Genomic DNA, 13,416 nt, shown 5'->3' with positions numbered 1-13,416 from the left:
ACAAAATCCTTAGCCACAAAAGGAATCAGTACAACACATCCATTTTGATCTTTTACAGTTGGCTTTCAGGTCCCAGCAGGACCCCAGAACAGCAAGTGTCTCCTCCAGAAGATAGCAGTGTCTAACATCTAGTAGTATAGTGGTGTCTTACTACATCTTGGTTGATGGCAAGAAAGGCATGCTTTCTTCCTTGCTCCCTATAAACTCCTAAAGACTTTCTGACACCTGGCACTGTTCCTTCCCTCACCATCACAACTCTGCCTAAGGCAATACTTGAATGATTTTGCATCTGACACTAGGGTTTCATTCAGATTGTCTCAGCATTCAGACTGCTTCTCACACAACTCAAGACTGGGAGGGCGGAAGTACCCTAGCCTTCACTCTCTCTTAGGTTGATGAAAGTACTGACTTAACCAGGCTCCATGCATTAAACTAAGAAGCCCACAGACCTTGTCCACTCAAATCAACAGCCCCTCTAAGCACTCACCAGCACTGTTTTTTGGCTACCTCAGGGTTAGAATGACTACCTCTAGTGAAACACCCCTACTGATTTAGTATTAGGGGCATATTGCCCCAAGAGGAGGAGATAATGTTGGCACTCCTCGTGCTAAAGTTGAGGTGATATGCCATCTTCATTACTTCCCAACTAAGATTGCTGCCAGTTCTGGCACCTGTGTAGATCTGGCATTAAATGCACCAACCCCACTTGTTCCCAACCAGCAGACTGTGCCAACTCTGTACAGAGGTCCTGGCAAAGACAACATCCCCGGGCATGCAGTCTGAGACTAGCAGAAACTCTATCCCAGGTGGATTTCTCATCCTGTTAACATCCCCTAAGCCATCAAAGGTGTCATACATGAGTGACCTGGCACAAATCTTGGGCTCCCTTAGTGTCATTAACCACCTTTCAGATGAGCAGAAACTCTGCCCTGACTGGGTGACCTATTTTCCAACTGATCCTGAACCAGCAGAAATACCGCGTCAGATGAGATATCTAGCCTCCAGCCACCACAGCATTGGCAAGAGCGCCATTAGTCAGGTGAATGGTGCCACACCTACACCAGGGCTCCTGCATTTCTTCCTCCTTTCTTCTCTTTTCTTTCCTTCCCTTCTTTTCCGTAGGTACTGTTTTCTTCTTTGTTCCATTTTATCTTCTTCCTTTTTGCTTTTTCCTTTATTTTGCCTATCTACTTTTCCCCTTTGTCTTTCTTTTCTGGTTCTCCTTCATTTTGTATGCCTCTAAGACTTTTTAAATTCTCTTATTTTCCCCTGTTCAGCATAAAGAAGCCCAAGAGTCGGCATCCAGTTCCCAAATCAATAAGACAGTTGATTTAATTACCACTGGAAAATGCTTGTCATTTTCCTGTAGCATGTGGTCCCCACTGGATCATTTTCATTTCCTTCATCTGCTCCCCCACCAACCAATTTCTGTAGCTCTCCAACTGCATCCCTGCCCATCCCCACCCTTCTGTCCCCAACCCTCACCTCCTTGTACACCCAATATGTTTTTCCCAATTAAAAAAATTCTCTTTTTATCTTTTCCGTTGTCTCGTCTGTCTGGCAATGAAAACAACAGTATTCGCACAACTCAGGCACACACACACACACACACACACACACACACACATTCCTCCTGCAGCTTCACTCATTGCACAAGAGTCAAGGCCCTTGATTGATGTCAGACTGCAACCAACACCAGTTCAATCAACCCTCAGCTACTCTACATGATAAACAGAGAATTACACACATACCCCCAACCTTCTATCACACCCACTAGAAGATAGGATTTGAAAGATTGCAAACACAACAGCATCACGATGATTCGGAGGTAACAGATAATGTCAAATCCCACAAAAAGAGAAAGGATTAGAATAATGTGAACACACTCAAGATGAATAACTTACATGTGATTCAAACTCAAACTCAGTGCCATCAAATCAGAGTCAACTTACAGTTGAGCCTCCAGAAGATTATGAGGGGGCTTTAAATCACACAGGAGGAAACTGCCGTCTTTCTCCCACAGAGGCACTGGTAGATTTGAAAGATCAGAGAGACAACATCTTTGGATTAGCAGTGCACACCACATGGACTTGGCCCCCAGAGCTCCCTGACATGTGAATAGAATTCAAGAAAAGAAATAAGGGAGGAGAAAGCACAGAAGAAATCATTATCATTTTGCTAAAACTTTCTAAATATTAAAAGAAGAGAGAAAAAGCATGCATTCAAAAGACTGAGTACACCCAAAACAGAATAGATTCCAAAAGAAAAATACCAAGACATAATTCAGTTCTCCAAAATCAAAGAAGAAGAAAAAAAAAAAGACAGCAGCATCTTGGGAGGGGAAATCAAGTATAATATAAAAAAAAATGAATAAGACTAAGCTCCAGTTTCTCAGAAGAATCCATGCAAGAAAGAAGGGAATTAAGGTGAGAGAGATAGAGATGTATAGATAATTGTGAAGGAAAGTAATTGTCAACTAAGATTAGATATCCAACAGAATTATCTCTCAAATATGGTGGTGAAATTAGGACATTTTCAGATATGCAGAAAGTAAAGGAATTCATGAACTCTAAGCTGCTTTGGAGGAAATTCCAAAATATAAGGCCCCAGGAATAGATAGTATACCAATTGACATATTTCACCTAACAGATGCTGCTCTGGAAGTGCTCACCAAGTTGTGCCAAGAAATCTGGAGAAAACCACTTGACCAACTGACTGGAAGAGATCGGTATTTGTTTCCATTCCAAAGAAGGGTGACCCAACAGAGTGTGGAAACTATAGAACAATATCATTGATTTCACATGCAAGCAAGATTCAGCTGAAGATTATCCAAAAATAACTGGAACAGCACTTCAGTAGAGAACTGCCAGTAGTCCAGGCTGAGTTTAGAAGGGGTCGTGGTACTAGGGATAGTGTAGCTAATGTTAGATGGATCTTGGCTGAAAGCAGGGAGTACCAAAGAAATGTATATCTGTGCTTCATTGATTACGTAAAGGCTTTTGACTGTATGGACCATGACAAACTGTGGCTGACTCTGAGAAGAATGGGAATCCCAGAACACTTGATTGAGCTAATGCAAAACTTATACTTGAACCAAAAGGCAGTCATCAGAACAGAGCAATTAAATACTGCATGGTTAAAAATTGGGAAGGGCATACATCAGGGATGTGTCCTATCTCCATACCTTTTTAACCTGTATGCAGAACAGATCATCTGAGAGGCTGGGCTCTATGAGGAGAAATGTGGGTTCAAGATTGGTGGACGATCTATCAACAATCTGCATTATGCAGATGACACAATCCTGCTTGCTGAAATTGAGGAGGACCTGAAGCGCTTGCTGCTGAGGGTCGAGGACTGCAGTCTTCAATATGGATTGAGGCTCAGTGTCAAGAAGACAAAGATTCTCACCACTGGACCAAGTGGCAGCATCAGGATGGATGGTGAAGAGATTGAGATTATTAACAACTTTAATTGGCTTGGCTCCATGGTCAACACTCTTGGCACTAGTAGGCAGGAAATTAAAAAAAAGTATTGCAATGAGAAAGTCTGCTGTTAGGGATCTCGCCAGGGTACTGAAAGAGCAATGGTGTCACTCTGGAGACTAAGGTGTGTCTGATACAGACTATGGTCTTTGCAATCACTTGTTATGCATCAGAGAGTTGGACAATGACTAAGGCGGTTAGAAGGAGAATTGGTGCCTTTGAGCTGCGGTGCTGGAGAAGAGTATTGAATGTATCATGAACTGCCAAGAAAACAAACAGATTCATCCTGGAGAGGGTTAAACCAGCCTGGTCCTTGGAGGCAAGGATTCTGGGGTTTCGTCTGACATCCTTTGGACATGTAGCAAGGAGGGATAGGTCCTTGGAGAGGGACATCAGGCTTGGGAGGGTTGAGGGATGGCGCAGAAGGGGAAGACCCTCTAAGAGGTGGATTGATTCAGTGACTGGGGTAATCAGGATGGGTGTGTCAGAGGCAGTGAGATTGGCACAGGATTGAGCAGGGTTTAGGGCTGTTGTACATAGGGTCGCTATGAGTCGCAAGCAACTCGACCGCACATAACAACAACAGATGAATCTTCCATGAAGTACTGACAGGTATTCTCCAAACACGACCAACAACAGACAGCAACCAGAAATAAACATACATGACAACAGCATTTGGAAAACAATCCCAACATAGAAACTCAAATAAAAGTAACTCACAAGATTAAAAATAGGCAGAGATATCAATATGTAAATGAGGTAACTACAAAACAATGTTATTGTTTTTGTTAAGTGTCTTCAAATTGAATAGAACTCATAGCATCCCTATGAACAACAGATCTGAACCCTCTTCCTAGTCTGTGCTGTACTCATAATCTCTGACTCATTTGAGCCTATTGCCCCAGTCACTGTGTCAGTCCACCTGGTTGAGGGTCTTCCTCTCCTTCACCATACCTCTCCAGCTTTCCAAGTATGTTGTCCTTCTCTAAGGAGTAGCCTTTCCCAGCAACATGCTCAAAGTATGGGAGGTGAGGCTTCATCACCATTGCCTCCAAGGAACACTCTGGCTGTACTTTCTCCAAGGCATACGTTTCTTCTTTTAGCAGTCCATGGGATATTCAGTACTCTTCTCCAACATCACAGTTCAAAGGTATCAATTCTTCTTCTGTCATCTTTGTCATTGTCCAGATCTCAGATGCATAGAAAGTAATGGAAAAGTCCATGGACTGAGTCAGGTGCACCTTAGTCTTCAAATTAATGCCATAGTTTCTCAATAATTTGGAGAGTTCCCTGACTGCAAACTTTCCAGGGTAATACGCTTCCTGATTTCCTGTCTGTTCCAAGTAAGATGAAATCATTGACAGTTTTCAATCTTTTATCCATCTATACATCCAGGGGTGAAAAATTCTGTGTTCTTTACATTGAGATGTAATCTATATTGAAGGCTGTAATGTTTTGTCTTCTAGACAAAAAAAAGCTGTTGTGTAAAAAAGCAAGGGATACAACAATGAATGAATAGAAATCCAAAGTCTCTGTAAATTTTCACTGAAATTAATAACAAATTTAAATTTAAAAAAAAGAATGAAGTTAGAGTAAGGATGGCAATGAAACCACCTTACCTCTGTAACTTGATTTGTGCCACTATTAGAACCTCTACTCAGAATATTATTGCTTTTCCATTTTTGACTCATGCACTTTTAACTTGTTAGTTAAATTTGTATCTTCTAGGCTGCAACACTTCCATGATACCTCTTCAAGGATATGAACATGTACGGCTAAGCACAATTGATAACAGTGCATCTAAATTCCAAAATCAATCTCCATAATAGTCTATGTGTTTCCTATTGCCAAGGGGGCCCTTTAGAGTAGTGAGAGAAGACATTCACCCTGATGAAACCCACAGCATCCCTTTTCAGCAGGAAGTAGCTAAGAGAATACGCCATCCCCTTTTCCTTATGAATCAGGGTGAAGTCTCTCTCAGGGAGGAGTGATAGGGAATGGCAAGGGACACACTGACAAAGGAGATTAATCAGAACTGGCTTTGACAAGCACTGTGGCAATTGGACAATTAAAACAGACATGGGGGGGGAAAGAACGAACTGGGGAGGAGGGTGGAGAAAACAGTGCAACAATGAATGAATGAAAACCCAAAATCTCTGTACATGTTCATTAAAATGAATAAAATTTAATAATAATAAAAAAGAAGGTAAAAAAAGAGAAAAAGCAAGGGAACAATTATATGGTTTAAACTTAAGAAAAGTATGCATCCGAATTGGATCCTTTCTCCAAACCTATCCACTATGTATGCTAAGCAAATTATTTGGGCAATCTAGACTCTATGAAGAACAACATGGCATCAGGATTGGAGGAATAGTCACCAATAACCTTCAGTACGCAGATGACACAACCAAGATTGCTGAAAGTGAGAAACAAAGTAACAAGAGGGAAAAATTAGAGTCAATATGGAACCTCCAAATTGAGAAGAAGTCAAAGAAATTTCAAGGTAAACGGAACTATTTTAAGCTTCGAAATAAAATATTAACTTACAGGTAACCTCAAAGAAAATTAATAAGTTTTTTCATCCAAATGAAAAATATTAAAATCATCACAAACTGTTAGTAAATACTAAATGGGAGCTTTAGTCTATTGAATTGCACTGCTAATCCAAAGGCCATGCCTCTGGAAGTTTCAATCCATGAGCAGCTCTATGGGGGAAAATGAGCAATTTCCTCCTTTGTGATTTATATTCTCAGAAATCCCCTGGAGGGTCACCTATGAATTGGTTCTGGTTCAATAGTAATGAGTTGAGCTGATATATCAAAACAAGAACAATGAAGGAAATGATAAGAAAATGCATAATAAAAAAAACACACCTCAGCACAGAAAAAAAAATAGAATGAAGAAATCAGCAACACTACTAAAAAAGAACAGTGTAATGTTTTCAATAAAACCACACATATTAGTTACACTGAATGTGAGTGAATTAAATGTACCAATCAAAAAATGTAGCAGAATGGACAAGAAAATATGACCCATCAATTTGCTGTCTACAAGAGGCACATCATAGACACAAGGCCAAAGATAGGCTGAAAATCAAAGGGTGAGGGCTGTGGTGACGGTGGAAGGAGGACCCAGAGCTGCATTAGCACTGATAGCAGAACCATAGACGAGGAAAATCATGGGGTCATGATGGGCGCCAGCCTCACCAAATGCATCCTGTCTGGCATCATGTCTGTGAGTGGGAAGGTCTGCACATGGATTCGAACTCTTACTTTGAGAACAGGTCCTCTATCACACCTCTCAAGGGGCTGAATAAGTGCTTTCACTTCCTGCGCGATCCACTTGAGCCCCTGGGCAGGGACTGAGATTGGAATGTTGATGGTATCCCCAAATTCTTGATGGCCAGTGGGCACCTGGTGTAGGTACTCCTGTACAGAGAGGTGACTTGCTAATTGGACTTTAAAGTGGTTGAAGGCAGATTTGTCTACAAAAGGGACAAGATCTAAAAGTGCCATCTGCTAAGACTCGATCTCTGACATCCAATCTGATGGGTATGTTTGAGAAATGATGTTTCCTAAATTTCCTGGTGTTTGTGGTGAACTTTGATGAGAATGACCCTAAGATTTTGAAAAGGTTTATCCTCAGACTACCAGAATGTGTTATGTCTTCCAAAAGTTTGATTTGGGCAGAGCACCCTTTATTTCACCGGGCACATCCTCGCACACTCTTGTCACTCTCTTGCACTAATAACCATCTGGATTAGCCCTGTCTTAATAGTATCAGCTGCATCAAGCTATACAGTAAGTCCCTGGCCTACTTAGGGGAAAAATTCATATTTACACCCCCTCTTTAGCGTCAGTGAGCTGTGTCAGGGATTTGTAAGATTGAGTGTCATCTACACTGGCATATACTTGCTGAACAAATCCATAATGACTTTGCCATGGTGAATGGCAAGGTAGTTAGTGCGTGTGAAGTCAAAGGGAGATGTGGCTCGCAGTTAATCTTTGACCCCATTAAGAACGCCAATGATGCAACTCCTGCCAAATCATCATCCCCCAGAATCAAATCAACAGGAAGTCACATATCTGTGTACGCATGATCTCCTAGGCACAGTGTGGCTGGACAAGGCAAGTACATTGCTATTACCAGCACTACAGTGGAGACCTTGAAGAGTGAGGAGACAGATTCAGTCCTGGAGCTTCTGGAGCCCTTTGGTTAGAAGTTTGCGGTCATCACTGACATGTAGGAGCCCATCAGTGATGACTCTGAGAGCCAAGTATTCTGTTCCTGCTCCTATGATGCCACCACCCACTCTGAGACAACCTGTAATGATCTCAAAGACATCTACAAATGCATAGTTGGCTCAGCCTTTGAGAAAATGACGCTCACAGAGAACAATGTCTTTGGTGAAGCTGGATGGTGATTACCACGTGCCTATCCCAGTCCTGGTGCCCTCCCCAACCCACTCCTCAGTCAGGGAAGACTGGGTTAGGTCTGGACGCTACTGTTTCCAGCATCCTCGGCTAACTTACACATACACACACACACACACACACACACACACACACACACACGCATCCTCATGCCTAACTTCAATGAGTCACTGACCAAATCCTTAAGTTTTTGGGAGATGGGGACATGATAGTATCCTTTTTCTTGTTTATTCCTTTCTTTTGGGGAAAAAAAAAATAATGTTCTTTTCCTCATGTATCTCCCTCCCCAAAATTTCTTTTTCACTGTTTGGGAAGAATGTGGAGGAAAAGTTTACTTCTATCCCCAATGTTCCAGCATCCTCTGCCAATTTACACACACACACACACACACACACGTGCGCACACGCACGTGCACACACACACATGCTCATGCCCCACTTCAATGAGTCACTGGCTAAATCCTCGAGTTTAACTATATTTTGGGAGATGTGAACATGATAGTATCCTCTTTCTTGTCCATTCCTTTTTTCTGGGGTGAGAAAAAAAATGTTCTTTTCCTCATGTCTCTCCCTTCCAAGAAAATTCCTTTTCACTATTTGGAAAGAATGTGGAGGAAAAGCTTACTTCTATCCACAATGTTCTTACTTCCTCCTGTAGTATCTTTAGAAGATATTCCTTGCCTACCTCAAGCAAGTCTTGTGTGTGTTGGCAGAGCAGGAGCCTTCCCAAAAGAAGGTTGTAATCCCTCTGTAATTAATTATCATTTTCTAAACTTATTCCTGTTTGAGTACAGGAGAAGGCAGTACTGAGCCCTCTCTCATTGACTATAGTGTCATCTAAGTTGTACCTTTCCCAGCCCTGGCACATTCTGGGGAGGGGAAAAGAGGGTGGCCTTACATTTCAGTTTCTTCTCTTTGTGCCTGTACTCTGTACTTGCTGAGAGAAAAAAGAAATTTGAGCAAAGCAGTTGTTGTTGTTGTTGTTGTTGTTAGGTGCTGTATGACTCATAGCAACTCCATGTACAAGTTATCTGAATCCTGTTCTATCCTGCACCATCCTCACACCACCTGACAAACAAGAGTCCATTGTAGCAGTCACCCTGTCAGAAGACTCTGGCTGAGGGTCTCATTTCCTTTGCTGACCCTCCACCTTTCCCAGCATCATGTCCCTCTCCAAGGAATAGTCCCTCGTAGTAACAAGCCACATCATTCTTGCCTCCAAAGATCACTCCAGCTTCACCCTCTCCAGAACATACTGTTTGTTCTCTTGGCCATCCATGGGATGTAAAGTTCTCATCTCCAAGACCATAGCTCAAAGGCATCAATTCTTTTTCTGTCTTCCCTATTTATCGTCCAACTTTCAGATGCATAGCAAGTGGTTGGAATTACTCTGGCCTGAATCATGTGCACCTTAGTCTTCAAACTGATATCATTACTCCTCAATAATTCGGAAAGGTCTAAAGCAATAGGAGGGGGGAAATTGATTCAAAACCCAATGTTCCTCACTCAATTTAAACATATCCTTTAATGGTGGAAAACCTTTAGCTTTCAAAGTGAATGTATTCCCTTTCTGATCTCTAGAGTATTTCACAGAAAAATTCCCAATAGACTTATATTGACACCTAAAAAAAAAATCAAAGAATAAAGCGGGGAAACAGCACAAACAAATAACAACCAAAAAGAGCAGGAATGGAAATATTAATTTCTTTTTTTATGATCACTTCTTTAAAGTAAATCATTTTTCATTTTCATCTTATATTTGGTTATCAAGAGACATGCAAAGCAAAGTCCTTCAATTTGAACAAGAACAATGTTTTTGTGGGTTTTTTTATCACATATCTGCTTAATATTAGGTGTAATGTTGTTGAGCCAGACCCGCATATAAGATGCGGCATCAAGCCTTTTCCTGTATTTTGTTTTTGTTGCAGTGTAATATGAAAACCCCATTTCACACAAGTGCATTGTAGCAAATGGAAGAAGAGCATGAGCTTCATGCCTGGCAATGCTTGGATACGCCTGAATGAGCTACTCAAAAATCATTTAGGGAAAGTTCACTGAAGTTTTGTTTCACTTGAGAATCAGAAGTTAAATCTATCAGGCTCTCATAGTCCTGTGCTACTAATGAGGCTGGATTGACAGTTACTGCAGATGATTTTCTAACCCAAGCATTACTCTCACTTTTTATACTAGTTTATTTACAAATTTCTAATTATTGTTTTCACCCCAGATCCTTCCCATTTCCACCATCCATCTAACTGTGTAACTCCATTATTGATCCCTCCACCCATGTATGCCCTCACCCCTCTGCTTTCACACACCACCCTCCTTGGATCGTCATATTCTGTAATGGTTTTATACATTATGTGTCTTTAAGGGACTAAGCTCGTTCACTCAGCATAATGCTCTCCAGTTCCTCCCAAGTTAGGTAGTAATTTACAAAATCATTGTCCTGCATGCTGCATAGTATTCCATTGTGTGAATGTACCATAATTTCTCAATCCATTATTATATTGTGATTGGACATTTGAGCTGTTTCCATGTTCTTGAGATGGTGAACAACACTGCTATGAACATTGGTGTACTAGTCTTTGTGCCTCAGTTCTCATTTTGTCCGGGTATACTCCAAATGGTGGAACATCTGGGTCATATGGAATTTCTATGTTCAGCTTTTTGAGGAAGAGCCAAACTGCCTTCCAGAATGGTTGTACCATTGTACAATCCCACCAACAATGTACAAGTGTTCCTATCTCACCACGTCCTCTCTAACATTTTTTCCAACAGGGTGAAAAGAAAATCTACCAACTGAGAACAATCATTTGGAAACTCCAGCTCAGACAAGAGTCCCATAACAAAAGATTACACAATATTCTTGGACCTCCACAAGAAAAAAAACTACAACTCAATTACAAAATGGACAAAGACATCGAAAGAATATTCGAATGACCAGTGGACACATGAAGAAATGTTCAAAATCACTGGCAATAAGAGACACACAAATCGAAACCACAATAAGATACCATCTAACACCAGTAGTAGTGGTAAAGTTTTTAACAGGACAGCAAGTAATAAATGTTGGAAATATTAATATCTGATGAAGTACACTTCAAGACAAAAATGTGTATCATAAGAGACAAGGAAAAGCATTGTATAATGATCAAAAGGTTAATTCAACAAGAGGACATACCTAGTTTTGGAGAAGAGTACTGAATATCTCATCAACCTGCCAAAAGAACATATATGTCTTAGAGAAAGAACAACCAGGGTGGCTGCACTTGAAGGCAAGGATGATGAAGCTTAACTTTACATATTTTTGGCCATGTTGTTAAGAGGGGCCAGTCCTTGGAAAAATACATCAGGCTTGGGATGGTGGAGAGTCAGCATAAGATAGGAAGGCCCTCAACAAGATGGATTGACACAGCAACTGTATCAACGACCTCAAGTCAGAGATAGTAAAGGTTGTACAGGATAGTTCAGGATTCAGATCCATTGTTCATAGGGTCACTATGAGTGGTAGTCAACTTGACACTACATAATAATGTTGAAGTTTTAAACTATTTCATTTTATGTGGAGCCATAACCATCACCAATGGCAGCAGTGGTCAAGAAATCAAATGGAATGTTGCATTGGAAAAATCTATTGTCAAAAGCTCTTCAAAGTACTAAAGAATGTCAGTTTAAAGGCTAAGGGGTGACTGATCCAAGTCATGACATTTTCAGTTGCTTCTAATGCATTTGAAAGTTGGTTAACAAATAAGGATGGCAGAAGAAACGATGCCTTTGAGTTGTAGTGTTGGGAAAGAGTACTAAATAGTCATAGACTGCCAAAAGAAAAACAAGTCTACCTTGGAGGAAGGACTGTCAGGGTGCTGTTTAGAGGCAAGAATGGGGAAATTCGCAGTCCTATACCTTGGACATATTGTCAGGGTAGGGGAGGCAGTCTTCAGAAAAAGACATCAAGCTGGGAAAAGTGGATAATCAGTGAACTGTCCAAATTTAGGAGACTTAATCTATGAATTTGGGGGATGATTTGGAGGATGATTATCTATAGTCTAACCTATGGCATATTTCATCAGTGAAAGGGGAAATTTTAGGAGCCTTAATCTGTGGTCTAGTGGCAAGAAGCTGCACTGCAATCCTGGAGGCAAGTGGTTCAAATTTACTAGCTGTCCATGGGGGAAAGATGGGCGATCTCCTCCAGTGAGATTGACTGTCTTTGAAAACCTACTGGAGGGAAAGCTATGGGTCAGATCCTAGTCAATGGTACACAACAACAACAACAACAATCTGTGACATGCCTCCAAAGCACTCCAGCTACACACTCTCCAAGACTTACTTGTTTGTTCTTTTGGCAATCCATAGGATGGTCAGAACTCTTCTCCAATTGATGTTCAAAGGCATCAATTCTTCTCCTACCATCCCTATTCATTATCCATTTCTCAGATGCATAGCAAGTGATTGGAAAGATTATGGCCCAAAACAGAGGCACCTTAGTCCTTAAACTGACATCATTACTCCTTCATAATTTGGAAAGGTCCCTAATTGCAGATTTTCCCAGTACAGTGCATCTCCCTATTTCCTGACTGCTGGTACCAAGGGTGTTAATTGTGGATCTGAGCAAGATGAAGCTGTTGACAGTTTCAATCTCCTCTCCATCCATCATGACACTGGCTATTGGTCCAGCGGTAAGAATCTTTTTTTGTCTTGCCTTAGAGATGCAATCCATATCGAAGGGTGCATTCCCTGATCTTCTGAAACAAGTATCAAGTCCCCCTCACTTTCAACAAGCAAGGTTGTATCATCTGTATAATGCAGATTGTTGATGAATCTCCCTCTGATTCTGATGCCATATTCCTCTTCATAGAATCCATTTTCTCAAATAATTTACTCAGCATACAGATTGAATAAGTATATAGACAGAATACAACCATGATGCACTCCCTTCTTAATTTTAAGCTATGTAGTGTTCCCTTGCTCTGTTCACACAACAGTCAAGGTATAGGTTTTGCATAGATAAAAAGAAAGGCACTGTAGAACAAGTGAGTGACCAGACACTTTTGTTACTGTAATCAATGATATAAAATATGTATGAATGATTGAATGGAAAATCAGTATGACTTTTACTCAAGTCACAACAAAAGAAAAAGCAACAATGTGACATAGAATAGTCCAATTATTATCATGTAACTTCTGAACAATTAGTCACTTAAACAGCAGCCAAATGAGCCAGATAAATCACAGATCATTGTGGCTTGATACCTTTAATACGACTAAATTAGAATCTACTTTGGAGAGGCTCCTATGTGAAGGCATTGAGTTTTTTGGTTTTTATCTGGGTTATGCCTCTCCCCACCTTCTTTTTTTAAAAAACAACTTCCATCCCATGTCTTTATTTTTTTATTTTATGTTGCTTTATTTACACACTTTAAATATATTGTTTTTCACAAAAGTCATTGGCTTTTGAAAGGTGGGTTCTTTTTTATTTTGGTTGAAGGATTAGGTGTG

At 40.7% G+C, this 13,416-nt stretch overlaps 1 pseudogene; it reads left to right on the top strand.

Annotated features, from left to right (window-relative positions):
- LOC102866474 overlaps nucleotides 1-7,229 on the top strand; it is a 14,407-nt pseudogene extending 7,178 nt beyond the window's left edge.
- The last annotated feature ends 6,187 nt before the right edge of the window (nucleotides 7,230-13,416 follow it).

Source organism: Elephantulus edwardii, unplaced genomic scaffold (genome assembly GCF_000299155.1).
Source record: "Elephantulus edwardii isolate Elephantulus edwardi_28Jun2011 unplaced genomic scaffold, EleEdw1.0 scaffold00471, whole genome shotgun sequence".
Lineage (NCBI taxonomy): Eukaryota > Metazoa > Chordata > Mammalia > Macroscelidea > Macroscelididae > Elephantulus > Elephantulus edwardii.
Note: the sequence above shows the minus strand (reverse complement) of the source record. Positions and strands in the feature narration are given on the sequence as shown.